At 38.7% G+C, this 15,978-nt stretch overlaps 1 pseudogene; it reads left to right on the top strand.

Annotated features, from left to right (window-relative positions):
- The first annotated feature begins 936 nt into the window (after positions 1-936).
- Positions 937-1,055, top strand: LOC129883765 (5S ribosomal RNA; annotated as a pseudogene).
- The last annotated feature ends 14,923 nt before the right edge of the window (positions 1,056-15,978 follow it).

Genomic DNA, 15,978 nt, shown 5'->3' with positions numbered 1-15,978 from the left:
ACCTATGTATGACTTCTGTCGACTCTGAGCTGCTAACACTCTCTCCTGAATAAGCTTCACCTTCTCAATGGCTTATTAAACCACGCCTAGGCCCATTAGTCACGTTTTACCAACATCAACCTACCAATTGATGACCTACTTTTTTTGCCATACCAAGTCTCTTTTGGGGCTATCTAGAGACTAGAATAATAGTTGATATAGTAAATACTCTTGATAGGTAGTAGGCAATTATCCAAGCTACCTTTGGAGTCAACCGTATAGGCTCCCAATACCTCTTCTAGTGTTAAGTTGAGTAAGCTTAGTCTGTCCTTCGGTCTGAGGGTACAATGGTGTACGAAGACCTATTTGTCTTCCTAATCTCTTCTTGGACTAATCTTTAGTAGTTAATTGTAACTCAGGCTCCTTTATCTGAGACAATAGCTATGGGAACTCCGTAAAGTCTCACCACCCTCTTGACCTATAATTTTACACAATCTCGACTAGACAGGTAGTCCTTGATTGAAAGAAAATGGGTTGATATTGTTAATCTACGGATAACATTCCATATAGAATTATTTGTCTAGGGAGTGCAAAGTAAGTCTTGTAGCCAAGGTCGTATTGTGGAATCTTTGACCTCATATATTACTTCTTGCCTTCTTTAGATGACATCAACTGGTACCCTCGCCTTTTGGGTTTTGCTTTTTGCCCATCAGAGTTGGCTACCAAGTTGTGCTGAAGTCCCCTCACACAATGACCTGTACAGCTGTTCCGTGCTTTGCCTTATCATTAACTAGTATTATGTTGAAGAACTGTGGCATACAAGTGCGCCATTTGTTAGTAATCGGCTAATCCTGCTTGTTTTGCTTAAGGTCTTTTACAATTCCCTTATCGTAAATTATAACACTCTAGGTACATAATCTCGTATCGTTGCTTCACCGCTAGTTCAGATTCTCCATCTCATGCTATCATAGTAGCACTAACACATCGGATTCCACCAGAATTCCGAAGTTAAATGTACTTGGGCAAGAGTAGTACTAGGATGGGTGACCCCCCCGGAAGTCCTTGTATTACATTCCATTGCCATCCTTGCAATAATGTTTGAAGGCACTCATCTTAGCCCAAGATTTACCTTAGCGTATTCTCGCTATTCTTCATGTTTCGCCTTGCCCTCTCTTCTTCTCTGTTACAACCGGTGTCGGGGTAAATCTTTAATTCAACCATAACTGTGTCCTTTTTGGATATTTGATTTAACTTCTCTTCGTATTCCTCTGTAATGTCTCCAAAATATCATAAATCTTTTTCATCATGTACTCCTCCACTTGGTCTTATGTTGTATATAACTATTCATAGGTTACACAACTACTCTTATACCACTGGTATGAGGTAAACATAGTCTTTTCATCTCTCGGCCCGTCTTGCTTTACATATCAACTTCACACTAGGACTTGCTCGTGCTAATGTTATTTTGTCCTACTTATTTTTTTTCTTCCTTTACATACTCCTTGGTCTCATCATTTCCTACCATAGGAGATTATCTATTTTTCTTGCTACTTGTACGTCCCAATATCAACGACCAATGACGTTGTTGCCATATCTTAATCTTTATTCAAACACAGCCCTACTACCCTTTTCGCGGCCCTTAGTTTGCTTAGTCCTACTCTCTTATCGTATTCACCTCTTTTTGTAGGAACCCATGATTCTTCGCATGGTCTCAGATACCGCGACTTCTATCTATTTATTGTTGGCCTTGAGCTCTTGCTAACTCGTGCCAGTATGGGATCTCGCTTGAAATTTAAGAGGTCCTATCAACATGTGACAGTGTCAGTTGATTTCCTCTCATGCTTGTGTTTCTTTTGTCTACTTCCCTCCTTTAGGGTGTAACCATGTCATCCTCTGTTTATTTTCAACTGTTCATACGCATATAATTCTGTTCCAATACATTTGACATACTACACCACGTCTACACCTTCTGTTAACCTATCTATACTTTAGGTTTCCCTTGTAAGAAACCTTAATATAATCATGGGGTGCTCAGAATTCTCAATAACTAGTACCCATTCTAGTCCAAGTACTGGTACTCGAGTCATATAACTAATGTAGTAGTTTAGCTGAAGCCACATTTCATTCATCCCAATCAGTACGTCACTAGTATTATAATCGTGTCTAATTCTCAATTCGGGGCACTTATACTCTGATGACACGTGTCTCAAATTTTGTTTATCACATTTTTTTCCAATGGATACCACTTGTTCCTTTGATAATTTCACACAATGCCTCAGTTGTTTTGCAATTTCTATTCCCTATCTTCGAGGGATCCCACTATTATACCCCTCACCTTTGCACCTTAAAACGTGTTCCTAACCTTCTTGAAAATGGCCATGTGACCCCTACTGTCCACATACATCAAACAACTCTAAGGAAAGAAGAATATGATACCCCATAGTAGGAAAGGTTGGAAATAGGGTCATGAGAAGTTGGAAGGAGTTGGAGGCCAAATAATGAGTCGTAAGACTCAACTTACCTACGTAAGCTATTAATTTAAAAGTCTTACATACTTAAGCCACTTGAGTACATACCAAGCTTACGTAGCACGGATTACATAGATTCTTAAAATAAGACGAGATTACAAACCCATGAGGAGGAGGAGAGAATGACACGTAACAGCATAGGGAGGTGACATGTGGTAGCAGGTGATCCACCTGCTTGGGTTCAAGTAGGTGACCCACCTTCTTGGGGGGGACCCCACTGCCATGTGGCATCCCTTAATTGGCAACATGTATGTGTTGGCCCAATGGGGGATGGACACGTGTCGCCCTTAGGGGATGACACATGTCACCCCCTAAGGAAACATATATCTACATTTTAAATGACTCTTAGTCTCATTCCTTATCCAAAAACTTCAGCAAAGACAAGGAACAAAAACCCTAAACTAAGAAAAGAAAAGGTGATGGCCTAGGGAAGAAAAAGAGGTAAGTCCCAATTTCATTCTGTAAATTAATTATCTAGGGTATACCATGATGATATGGAGGTATTAATAGTATAAAATCATGGTTTGGAGCAACACCAAACGGATATCAAGCATCCACGATGATTTAACCGCGTTAGAAAAGTTTTCGAGGCGAGTTTTGGCGAGTTTTGGCTAATTTCGGGTAAGGTAAGGTCTTTCCTTCCAATTTGAAGTTTATGGTGTTGTTATAGGGTGTATTGTACACCTTGTATGCAGCTGGAAGTGTAAGAATGTCGTAGTAATGCTCGACGTTAGAAGCAAACTAAATTGGAGTCGTTATAGTTAAATTATAGTCGAAATGAGGCATTATGCATGTGGGGTGCTGCTGCAGGTGTGTGGGGGTGTGTTGCAGGGATGGAAAATGGCCTAAAATAGGTGTGGGTTCTGCTGGTTGCATCCACCCGACTCTCCATTTCGTATGGTTAAAAGTTTTGCAAAATGGAAACTAGGAACCCTATTTTGGTAATTTTCAGCAAGTGTTTGGAGCTTGTGAGGTGTAATGTTCCATGTTTTGTGTGTATATGAGCTGCAGGTTATTGTTTTTGGTTGGTTGTAGTACTTAGGGATGTAATTGGAAATTCGAATAGGGCATGTTATAGGGGAAGTGCTGCCCGATTTCTGGTAACGCCTTAACTAACTAAAGAACTAGCCGGGAAGACGAGAGAGAAAATGAGTTCTATGAATACTTGGGTGCAACTTAAGATGCTGAAAAGTCAAGGGGGGTTGATATTCTTATTGCTTCCTTGTTGAATAGGTTCAAAGGACGACGAGGTGAACGAAATAAATAGTAACTCGTAAGAGGTATGTGAAGCTTCCTCTTAGCATGTTTTTGGCATAAGTATGTAAAGCTATCTTTCTTTCCTTTTAGCATGTCTTAGTCTTAAGTGGTTTATATATGAAATGTGGGGGTAATCCCATTCTGAAGAATCTCTGATTTACTTCTGAATATTGAACTCCTATAGTAGTTGAACTATTTCCCTGGAAACCTCTATATGTTAAAGAGGTACCAGATGTATAGGCTCCAAGTCTTAAAGACTATATGAAAACAAGTGTTTCTGGTTCCATAAGCGATTTGGCCTTATATTAATACATACCTAGGTTCCCCGAGATTACAATTGATATAGCCATAATGGCATTTAGAAGGGCACTCGAGATGACTACACTACTACTTGGGTCCTAAGACAAAAGTTTAATCTTCTTATACGGTCAAGTCTCTGATAATGTTTTAAATTGCATATGGTTACTGACTACTATACTCATGCATACTGTAACCCTTGTATCACCGAGTCCCAGGCCGGGGTATGTAGACGTGTGCAGTTTACTACATTATCCACCGAGTCCCTCACTAAAAGGCCGGGTATACTATGCGAGGACATGATAATGCAATGACATAAAAAACTCACTGAGTCCCTCACTAGAGGGCCGGGTACGTATGTATATATGTGATGATGTGTTGTAATAAGGTGGTGATGGCACCGAGCCTTTGATGGTCCTACAGATATGCTTCATTGGATCCCTAATAGGGACGGCTGGCTATATTGTATAATTTGAGCATGCATGTTTTTATGATTCACAGGGTACAGGTACAAGTTTCTGATTTGATATTTTATCCCCTGCTTCTCTATTTCAGATATGCTTCCAGTTGTATTATGTTATGTTTTACATACTCAGTACATATATCGTACTAACCCCCTTTCTTCAGGGGGCTGCATTTCATGCCCGCAGGTACAAATATAGAATTTGCGAGTCTATCAGCTTAGGCTTCCATTCAGCTCAGCTGGAATACGCTCCATTACATCGGAGCCTGATTTTTGCACTGACTGCTGATGTATATAATTGTTTTTGTTTATCCAGGGATACGGGGGGCCCTGTCCCACAGTATATTGTCGTTAATATTTTTAGAGGTCTGCAAACATGTATATGTGGGTTGTGGATGTCAGTTTGGTTCAGTTGGGTCTATATGATGTATTGTATGTGTTATTATGTTGTGGCAGCCTTATCGGCTTGCGTGCCCTTTCATGATGTGATACAAATGAAAGAGGCTACAAGTTTATAGAAATATTATCACCCAATAGGGTTCTGATGCATGCTACTATGTTGTTTATAGTTCGACTTAACCATAGCTAATAAATGTGTATACGGAGGTTTAGGTCGGACCCCAGTCACGGCTTATGGGGTTGGGTCGTGACACCCCAAAGTGGAGGTACATATACACAATACCCTTCTCTACTTCATGAACTTTCATCCTTATCGTTACCGTGGATACGATCTCTCAAGATATGTTACAACCATATATGTCATTCTTTTTCTATCTCCAAAGAAAAAAATTGGCAGAGTTTCCTCTATATTCCTTACTATCCCAAACCTGCACTCTAGAAATACCAACAATGCCTCATAGGGCCAACACATATATGTATATCATAGTCTATCACATCTACACAGGGCACCAAATATCGGCAACAAAAGGAGATATATACATAATAGAGTGGGGCTTGGATCTATTAATGCATACACATCCTGGGAGAAGATTAATAGTATACCTGTAACCATGTTTGATGATGCCTCCTGATCCAGAGAAAGTCCGCCATAGTTTCCACTATGGCCTGCTGAGGTATGCATACCCTGCTTCATAGGGCACGTAGCCAACGAATAAGAAACCCCAACAACTGATCTAGTAGGTTGAGCTGTACCCTTTCATCTACTCTTAAATGGACACTCTCTCATAAAATGGCCTTGATGGCCACAGGTGAAACAAGCACCTGTAGCAAGATGACATTTCCCAAAATGCGCCTTACCACAGCTAGGACATTGAGGTAAAAGTGGCTTTAACTAACGCGACCCTTTGCTCATTAGTGCACCTGAAATCCTAGAGCTCGGACAGACTCCTAGACATCCCGTGTTATCGAATATTCCACTTGGGAACTGAGGGGTACCCTTTAGGCTGGTTGGGAAGGGTATATACTATACTGGTAAGGCTATCTGCCTTGAAAATCCCTCGAATCACCAGCCATTCTAGCCTTTTTATGCTGGTCTCTGCCATAATCTTTATCGGGTTGTCGCTCACTGTACCGCCTCCTAATCTCCAGCCCATGCCTTTGAACCTGTTCTGCCATTAACCTGGTCAATAGTTGAACTGTATACCTCATTGCCTTATCTTCTTGCCCTAGTTATGGGACTGGAGGCTTATGCACTAGGGTCTCAGGGCCCGCAGCTACTATTGCTCTAAGCTCCTCCAGAGGTGGTGGTGTAGTGGAGCTTGCCGATTGGAGCACAAATCCCAGCATAAATTGGGCACGAGCCCTAATAACTCCTGGGGTCTGACTTGTTCCATCCGCTACTGACTTGCACTTCTGGGCAGTTGTTGCTTTCTTTGGAGGCATTGTTGTAATTACAATTGTATGTCAGTGAGGGATCATCCTAATAACATAGATCTATCACATGATGTAAGACAAGAGAGAAAGGTAACACCCTAAATGTCTTGTAACCTCCTATTTATAGATGTGGTGCACCACACACCGATAAACAAGACTCCACTAGACATGGTCTGTAGATATTCCAAGGACGAATAAATCTGATACCACTTTTGTCACAACCCAACCCCATAGGCCGTGATGGGTGCCCAAACTGGACACTCACGTGTACCCTTGCTAACTATAAGGAAACCTATCTCCTATTTGTGTCATAGCAAGACAATATATATAAGCCGACAAGGCTATCGTAACATATAGGCACAACTATTCACACATACATATACAACCCACATACATGTCTACAGACCTCTAAGAGTAAAAAGAAACAGAAACATAAGGCAGGACAGGGGCCCCGTCGTACCCTTAAACACACAAATATATACATCAATAGTCGGTACCAAAAGCTAGGCTCCGACATGATGGATCTCTTCTTAAACCCGCTGGGTGGAATCTTAAGCTTGTGGATCCTCAAGTCGCGTGTCTGTACCTGCAAGCATGAAATACAGCCCCCTAAAGAGAGAAAGGGTCAGTATGAAATATGTACTGAGTATGTAAGCATAAAACACTATAATGAGATTACAGTTGGAACAGGGATGTAGGGGACAAGTATAACAATTAACCCATTACTGTGCCTGCATCTTATGCAGTAAAATCATTTTCATCATAATATCATATCATCATCTCTTTTCATCATATATATCACTTCATTGTGTCATCGTATATGGCATAATCTTATCGTATATGTCATCATAGTACATCCGGTCCACTTGGGACTCGAGGTCACAAGTGTATCCCTATATTTTTATATGCATGCCTACATAAGTATTCGTCCCTTTAGTGAGGGACTCGATGAGAGAGTAGTGTACATAACGTACTGCACCCGTCCCCTTTATGGGACTTGGTGCCATTATCACATAGTAAAATACATCAAAGAACGTTCGGCCTGATCCATAATTTAAAACAATGTTGAGAAACGTACGGCTCGATCCACATTTTCATCATATCATATATATATATCCATCTCGGGACTTGATGAATAACTTCATCACATACGGCGTCATCATATGCTTCAACTTTATTATATACAGTATTTCATCATCGTATACTTCATACATACATATATATAGCCGGCATGGGACTCGATGAAGGAGTAATAAAGTTGTGCATGATAATGTTCCCAGCCCATCATGGGACTCGGTGAAAGAAGGGTTACCATATGCACGAGTAGAGTAGTGAGAAACCATATGCAACTAGGTCATCACCTCAGACTCAATGAAACAGTCAAGTGAACCATCACGTGAAGACCAGGAAAGTAATTCTCCGAGGTACCCTTTAGATGTTATTAGGGATTACATCAATTAGGGCCTCAGGAACCATAGGCGTGTACTAAGATAATGTCACATAGTTTATGCAATCAAAGACACATATTATGCAATCAGACACATAGCTTATGCAATCAGAGATACAACTTATACAATCAGAGACATTTATCCTCTCAGAGCCTTTCAGAATAGGAGCTTATATCTCCAATTACTATTCAACATATAGATGGCTCGAGAGTAGTCATTTAACTACTTTAGGACCCGTAGTATTCAGAAGTGAATATGATTTATGAATTATATCCGGAACCTATAAATGGAATTACCTCTAAACTCATATTAGACATTATTTCACTTACCTTAAGCGATTTCAACGAAAGAAGGAGATAGGTCTTATATGTACTACTCTTCATCCTACAGAAGACTTGAAAGGCGATGAGTCCACTTAGTGTAGGAGTTCTAACATCCAAAAGTAAACAAGGGTCTTGACTCATACTTAGAGCTTTATGAATGGAATGACTCCCAAGTTTTGTATAGATATAACTTAAGGCTAAGACATGCCAAAAGAAAGAAAGGGTAAGCTTCACATACCTTTTGTGGATTAACTGTAACCCAGCTCACCTCGTTATCTCCTTGACCAATTAACATGAGAGTAATACTAAGGTTAATAACCTTTCAGTTTCCAATTTCCAACTCTACAACCAAGTACCCATAGGAGTCGTTTCTTTATCCAATACCCTCGACTAGTTTATTAGTTCCGATGTTACCAAAAATTGGGCAGCATTTCCCTTATAACTTTAACATCCCCTATAGTTCAACTCATCCACCGTTTCAACAACCATATCAACAAAAACAACCAGCAGCATATACAAAAGTAAATTACTTCAACATTACACAATACAAACTCCAAACAACTCGCCTGAAGCTACGATATTAAAATATAGTTTTAAATCTTTATTTCGTAAAACCTTTAACAATATGAAATAGAGGGTCATGTGGCTGCAACCAGAAGTACCCACACCCCCTTTATAACATTTTCAATCCCTTCAACACACCATCCAACCATCTGCAACTGCAGCACCACAATCGCAACACACTACTCGACTTTGATTTAACTACGACGGCCTCAATTTAGTTTGTTCCTAACGTCAACCATTATTATGCAATTTTTTCACTTCCAACCTTATTTAAGATATTTAATATACCACATAACAACATCATAAACTCCAATTTGAAAGGGAAAACCTTACTTTACTCGAAACTCGCCAAAACTCGCCTTGGAAGCTCTCCTAGCGCGGCTAGAACTTTGGGGCTTTTTTCTAACATTTTGGTGCTTATCTAAAACATAAATTTTCATTACTAACATATTCAAAACATTGTGGTATACTCTAGATAATTAATTCATGAAATGAAATCGGAGAACTTACCTTTTTGGCTCTAAATCTGTGGCTCTCTTTCTCAAGTTTAAGGTTCCTCTTCTCTCTTTTTCTTTCTAGACGTTTCTTCTCTTTTCCTTTGCCTAGATATTTTTGTGGAAGAATGACTTTTTTTTGGAGAGAAGGATGAATTATAATATATATACATATATGCCACCTTATTGGGGAGTGACACGTGTTAACCCTTAAGTAGTGACATGTGTCAAGCCCTTATTGGCCCAACACATCATGCCTTTCAACCACGGGCTGCCACATAGCAGGTGGGGTCCACCACCCTTGCTCAACTGCTGCTATGTGTCATTTTCTTATGCTGCTATATGGCACGCTCTTTTCCCCCTCGTGGGTTCGTAATCTTATCTTACTTTACGAACCTATGTAATCCTTGCTACGTAAGCTTGGTATGCACTCAAGTAGCTTAAGTATGTAAGATTTCCAAGTTGGTATCTTACGTAAATAACTCAAGTCCTATGACTCATTATTTGGTTTCCAATTTCTTCTAGATTCTTATAACTCTATTTCCAATCTTCTCTACTATGGGGTATCGCATTCTCCTTTCCTTAGAGTTGTTTGATAGCGTTATAGATTACCCGGCTCATATGGTAACTCTTAAGAAGTTTAAGAGTTCTTAAGAAGGCTTAAGAAGCTTTAAGAAACTTTAGAAAACCTTAAGAAACTTAGGAGGCTTACGATCCTTCCAAGAACTTAAGAGTCTTTCAAGAGACTTAAGAACGCGTTCCAAAGTACAAAAGTACGGGGTGTAACATGGGGATCACTAGGGATGTGTCTACAGATCCAGTCATGACACCATACCTATGCACCTAGGGCTCCACAAGTATGTCTCATCCCTTTATTTTCAGTTTTAATGCCTTGAGGACAAGGTATGTATTTTTTACTAAAGGTGGGGTGGTTTGGTTATTGTTATTCACCCAAGGGTGTATTTCCTTTTGAACTAACATGTTTATAAAATTTAGGATTGTTACTGTGTAAGTAAAAGAAAACTAGGATTAAGTTAAGGCGGACGGTAGGTTGTTGCTATTTTTGTTTGAAATAGAGACCCCTCTGAAATTTTGAGTTGTGTAATGCATTATTGATATGTTACCTTTTTGGATTTTTATATGGCATTGTGAAAATAGATGTGATAAGTATTGCTTAAGTATGACCATGATCCAAATAGTTAGTACTAAACATTGTAACCTTTATTCATTGTGTGTATGAGTTGTAATACCTAGTTCTTACTTTGTCTGTATAATCTAAAACTTGCCCAGTTAGTCTTATTGATGTCTTTAGATAGTCAAGTCAGGAAAGGATCATAAGTCATTTTTGAGCTAAGTCCACTAAGCCTAAACTATCAAAACAAGAGTTCTAGACAGCCTAATCAATTCTACTTCTCCATTCGGAAGTTCTTGTACTCTAGTTGTAGCATCGCCTTTGGGAGGATGCCACTTACAAAGCAAAAGACAAGGTTTTTTTTTATTATCTCAAATAGTCAACACATTTAGAACACTTATTTTGAAATTCTATTTCCAATTCAACACCATTGTGGTTCCATAAAATACACAAAACTCTAACTAGTAATTATCATAAAACTATTATCTTCCTTTGTGCATAATGACAAGTCAAAGTATAAACTCAGTACATGGCATGAATTGATTAAAAGCACAATTCAAAAATACCAAAACTAGTCACCCAGTTCAAGTTACAAGCATATGGTTTTGTTTCCACAAGCCTTCAAAATATCATACATAAGTGCCACATGTATTCGGTATAAGTCCCCAAAATATTTACAAAACTAGATGCATATGCAGATGTGATCTTCACAAGGGCTCCAAAAGTCTACTCCAAATGGCCATCTTCACATCTCGTCCCGCACATTACCTACAATAGAAAATAACTACCGCTAAGCATAAACCTTAGTAGTGTATAAACTTTGGGCTTGGAGCCATTAAACTCTTCAATTCCCTTTTTCATCGCTGGTGGCTCAATAAGGTAAAAGTAAGCCCAGTGAACAAGCATATCAAAGTACCGAATACAAACCTTAAAGAGTTTCAAATTATCAATATTAATATTCGAAGATTCAAGTATCAAGAAAGCTTACAATTCAATTCAAAAGAGTTGTCAAATAATCAATTTCGCCCAATAGGTACGTCATGCCTTCACCTAAGCACAATCAATATCAAGATGGACTGAAGCCCCGAAATCAAAAAGGGTCGTCACCCAATATTAAGAGAATCAAGAACCATGTTGAAAGTGGGTTTCCACTCGTACTCGAGAATGGATGAAACACCATCGTCATGATGAAATATAAATCTAAAGTCAAGATGGTCAAGATTCGAATCAAGAAGCATGTCAATATCGATGACAAGTCACCATAACAAGAAGGACAAAGTCCCAACAAGAATGCAAAATGATCAAGCAATTTGTATAAGTGGACGGTTTAATGAAAGTTTTGCAATACTTGAGATAATAGTCATATCATAATACAAGACAAGGATTAAAGAAATAACCCATCAAAATACTTCAAATTTCAGAAAATAAAATATTCCAAGTTCAACTTTATACATGAACCTTGGCGTTTTAGCACATAACAAGTTCTACCACAACTCGAGGAGCTCAATTTCTCTACGCCATAGACCAACCAAAATCCACTTTGTCAAAAAGTTCCTCTTAGCTGGTATAAGCGCATATACACCTTAAATACACAATTAAATATCTACTTAAGTTTAACAGTCTCATCATATCAAAACTAAACATGAAATCAATGAAAATCAGCCCAAACTATCAAAATAAGAGTTCTGGACAGCCTACTGTCTTGTATTGTTTCTCCATTTTGAAGGGGTAAATGGGGGAGGTAGGATTTTTCACCTCAATGAAAGTTATAGAAATATGTATGAGGGTCTCATATAATTTTGAATTACCCCTACAGAAATTTTATACAAAAAGATATGCCTAAAATACCAACAGCAGTCCATGTAGGATTTTCAAAACAAAATCTGGGCAGCACCTTCCCTATACTTCATCACCCTTTTTCGAGAATATACAAGCAAAACTAGTTCTGGATCCTAAATGAAAGTTATATACCTATGAAATATATTTCCAAAACATCTTAATTCACTCAAAATGAACCTTTACACAAGGAGTTATACTAAAATTACTAACAAAAGTCCCATCAAAAAATGGGTTTGCAACCAAAGTTTACTCCCCCAATTTCGACAACAAAAACTTATCAACAACAATATCAACAATCATTATACATTATAACTTAACTAATTCCACCAATTTAATCCAACCAAAATAGCCTCTAATCCATAAGTTTCAACAAAGCAACAAACAAGTTTATAACTCTTCTTCCTCCGTTTTAATCCGTTAAATCTCTAAACAAGCTTGTTAACAAGGAAAAAGGAACCTCACTCTTACCTTAAGTGTAAAGAAACAACCTCAATACACTCCTTCTTCACTGAATTTTAGCTCAAAGTGACGACAATGCAACGTGCAATGCCTTTCTCTTCACGAGCTTCGGAATCCGAGACTCGGATTTGGGTCGAAAATGGCTTCTTAGCCTAGAAGCTCTCTCTTTATCTCTTTCTCTATGATGTTCTGGAAAGTTATAGTTTAAAATTCAAGAAATAAGCTGAACTTATCCTTTAAAGGTTAGAGAAAATGGGCCTGACCCGACTTGGAATCGGGTTGGGCCCAAAATCACCACCCTGCTTGACCTTTCTTCCTTAAAAATTCCATAACGTTTTATCTCGATGTCTCATATAAGCCCACAACCTATAGTTGGAAAGGTATTTTAATTATCTACAACTTTGTTTTATAAGTTTTCCCAAATTTTCAAATTCTACTAGGTTTATGGCCTCCCAAAGTCATATCACTCTAAAACATAGCTAAAAAACATTTTTTTCTTAAAAGAAAATTTGGGTGTTACACTAGTGACCCGTGTTTCTAGCTCTGCTATAACAGTATCTCCATCCCAGTGAATCCCACTTGTTCCTCTTAATGGACTCGCAACACATTAATGGTTTTGCAGAGCTACCTCTCTCCTCCTTGAGGGGTTTTTATATTTTCCACGACGAAGTCACATACCCCCAGTACTTATTTATACCTCATAAGCTTTTATCCTTGCCGGGTACCTGAGGTTAACTTCTAATTCTCCTCAATCTCATGTTAATTTTACTTTAATACTAGTCTTACCTTCTCGCCTTTTCATACTACACCTTCAGTTCGTAGATATCTATTCTCTTTTTCATCCGATGCTCGTACTTAATTGATCACGTCTATCTTGAGTGCTTCCTGCAGTAGTCCTTCTATTCTTTTAGTCCATGGCCATTGTTGTGCCCGAGGAGTTTCATGTTACCCCTATATCCCTTGGGAAAATCATTCCTTGGTATCACCGACACTTCTGAATCCTTCTAGTATGTTATCCAATATATGAAGCACATGATTCTGGACAGCCCCTAAGTTCATGTCTTCCATCCATCAGTTATTTTGGTCGCTTAATAACCAATAAAAGGTTAACATAAAGCATCCTCTAACCACTACCAGAAGGAAATTAAGATTCCAATAAGCACTACAATACTGTTTAGTGCCTAACTCATATGGTTTCCCTCTAGGTTCATTCTTGAGTCGTGAACAACTTATCTCATTCACCACTAATGGTTGAGGGTCTGTACTTTCCCAAAAAAGTGGAACCCAATTGTTGGACACCTTGCCCTCTAACAGGAGTTTTCCTCCAACATAAAACTTCCTAAGTAAACCTGGGGCCCCCTTACCAACAACACGGAGGGTACCCTTACATCTTTATCTCATCATAAAAGGGGTACTCGGTATCAACTTCCAAACCATATGATCAACCTGTATCTCATTCCCTTTTTATTCCAAAAAAAAATTCGACAGAGTTTCCTTTATATTCCTTACTATCCTAAACTTGCACTCAGAAAATACCAACAATGCCATGCAAGGCCGACGTATATATACATTCAAATTATATCATATCATAGCCACAATGCCTCACAGGTCCAATATATATATATTCATATCACCACCACACAGGGCGCCCAATATCAACAATAGTATAAAATAATGGACTTACCTCGTATGTCCAACTCGAACTGCACCCGTTACACTTTTCTGTCTATTTTTTCCTTCAATCTTCGACTTCATATTTCAATCATATTTCAATCTTCTTACCTTATCCAGCATGCCTCCTTCACACCATTACTTACCTGTATATTGGGTAGCTTCTAATATCATTCATCATTTTCTTCTGTCGATGTCGTTCTTCAGCTAAAACCAGAGGTTAGAAAAAGGAATTCCATGTCCTATGGCTAGTCTCTATCGCATGATCTAAGACAAGAAAGGAAGATAACATCCTAAATATCCTATAGCCTCCTATTTAAAGATGTGGTCCACAACACACCGATAAACAAGACTCTACTAGACACTGTCTATAGACATTCTGAGGACCAAACCACTCTGATACCACTTTTGTCATGACCCAACCCCTAGGCCGTGCAGGGTGCCCAAACTGGACACTAGCATATACCTCTGTCAACTATAAGTAAACCTACCCCCTGTTTAAGTTATAATGCATCAATAGGCACGATAACATATAAGCCGACGAGGCTATCGTAACATATAGGAATAACTGTACACACATACATATACTACCCACATATATGTCCACTGACCTCTTAGAGTAAGAATAGTAACATAAGGTGGGACAGGGCCCCCGCTGTACCTATAAACGGATAAATATATACATCGAGGGTTAGTACCCAAAATCTAGGCTCTGGCACAATAAAGCGCTTCTAAACTGCTGAGTGGGACTCCTACGCTGGTGGATCCCCAAAGTATGTATTTGTACTTGTGGGCATAAAACACAGCCCCCTCGAAGAGAGGGAGGTCAGTACGACATATGTACTGAGTATACAAAGCATAACTAGAAACATATCTGAAGTAAAATGAGCCAGGGGGATAAATTCGTTACGTAAGAAAATACTGTACCTGTACCTCGTGAATCATAAAAACATGCATGCTTATATTATACAATATAGCCGCCCCTTTAAGGGCTCGATGGATCATAACTGTAAGACTATCATAGGGCCCGGTGCCATCACCACCTTATCACATCACATCATTATCTCATATATATATACATATGTCCCGACCCTCTAGTAAGGGACGCGGTGAGTTGTTCAAGTCATCGCATTATTATTTCCTCATATAGCGTACCCGGCCCTTTAATTAGAGACTCGGTAGATAATGTAGTAAAATGCGTATGATTACATACCCGGTTCGGGACTCGATTATAAAAGGGTTACCGTATACACGAGTAGAGTAGTGAGTAACCATATGCAATTTAAATCATTATCAAGACTCAATGAAGTAGTAAAGATGAATTTTCATTTGAAAATCAGGACGATAGTCATATCAATCGTCTCTCAAATATCACTATTGATCATATCAAAAGAATCTTAGACATCATAGGAATTTTAGATCATATCTGAGACTCCATGGAATACTCAAATGTGCTATTATTGAAAAACCAAGACAAGAGTCATATCAAGTACCTTTGGAGTGTCATTATGGTTTGCATCAAAGTAGCACTTTTGAAATCGTCCACTCGTATCAAGGCATAATAAAGTATCTTTTGGAAGTCAAGAAAATGGCCATCTTAGTATCTCTCAGAATGGGGACTTCCTTGGGATCACATATACTTCGTCTATTCATTTTATAAAGTTCATGCCAAAAAAAAAAAAGAAGATTAA

This window comes from Solanum dulcamara, chromosome 3, assembly GCF_947179165.1.
Source record: "Solanum dulcamara chromosome 3, daSolDulc1.2, whole genome shotgun sequence".
NCBI lineage: Eukaryota > Viridiplantae > Streptophyta > Magnoliopsida > Solanales > Solanaceae > Solanum > Solanum dulcamara.
The sequence above is the reverse complement of the archived record's forward strand: the minus strand, read 5'-3'. Positions and strand labels throughout refer to the sequence as shown.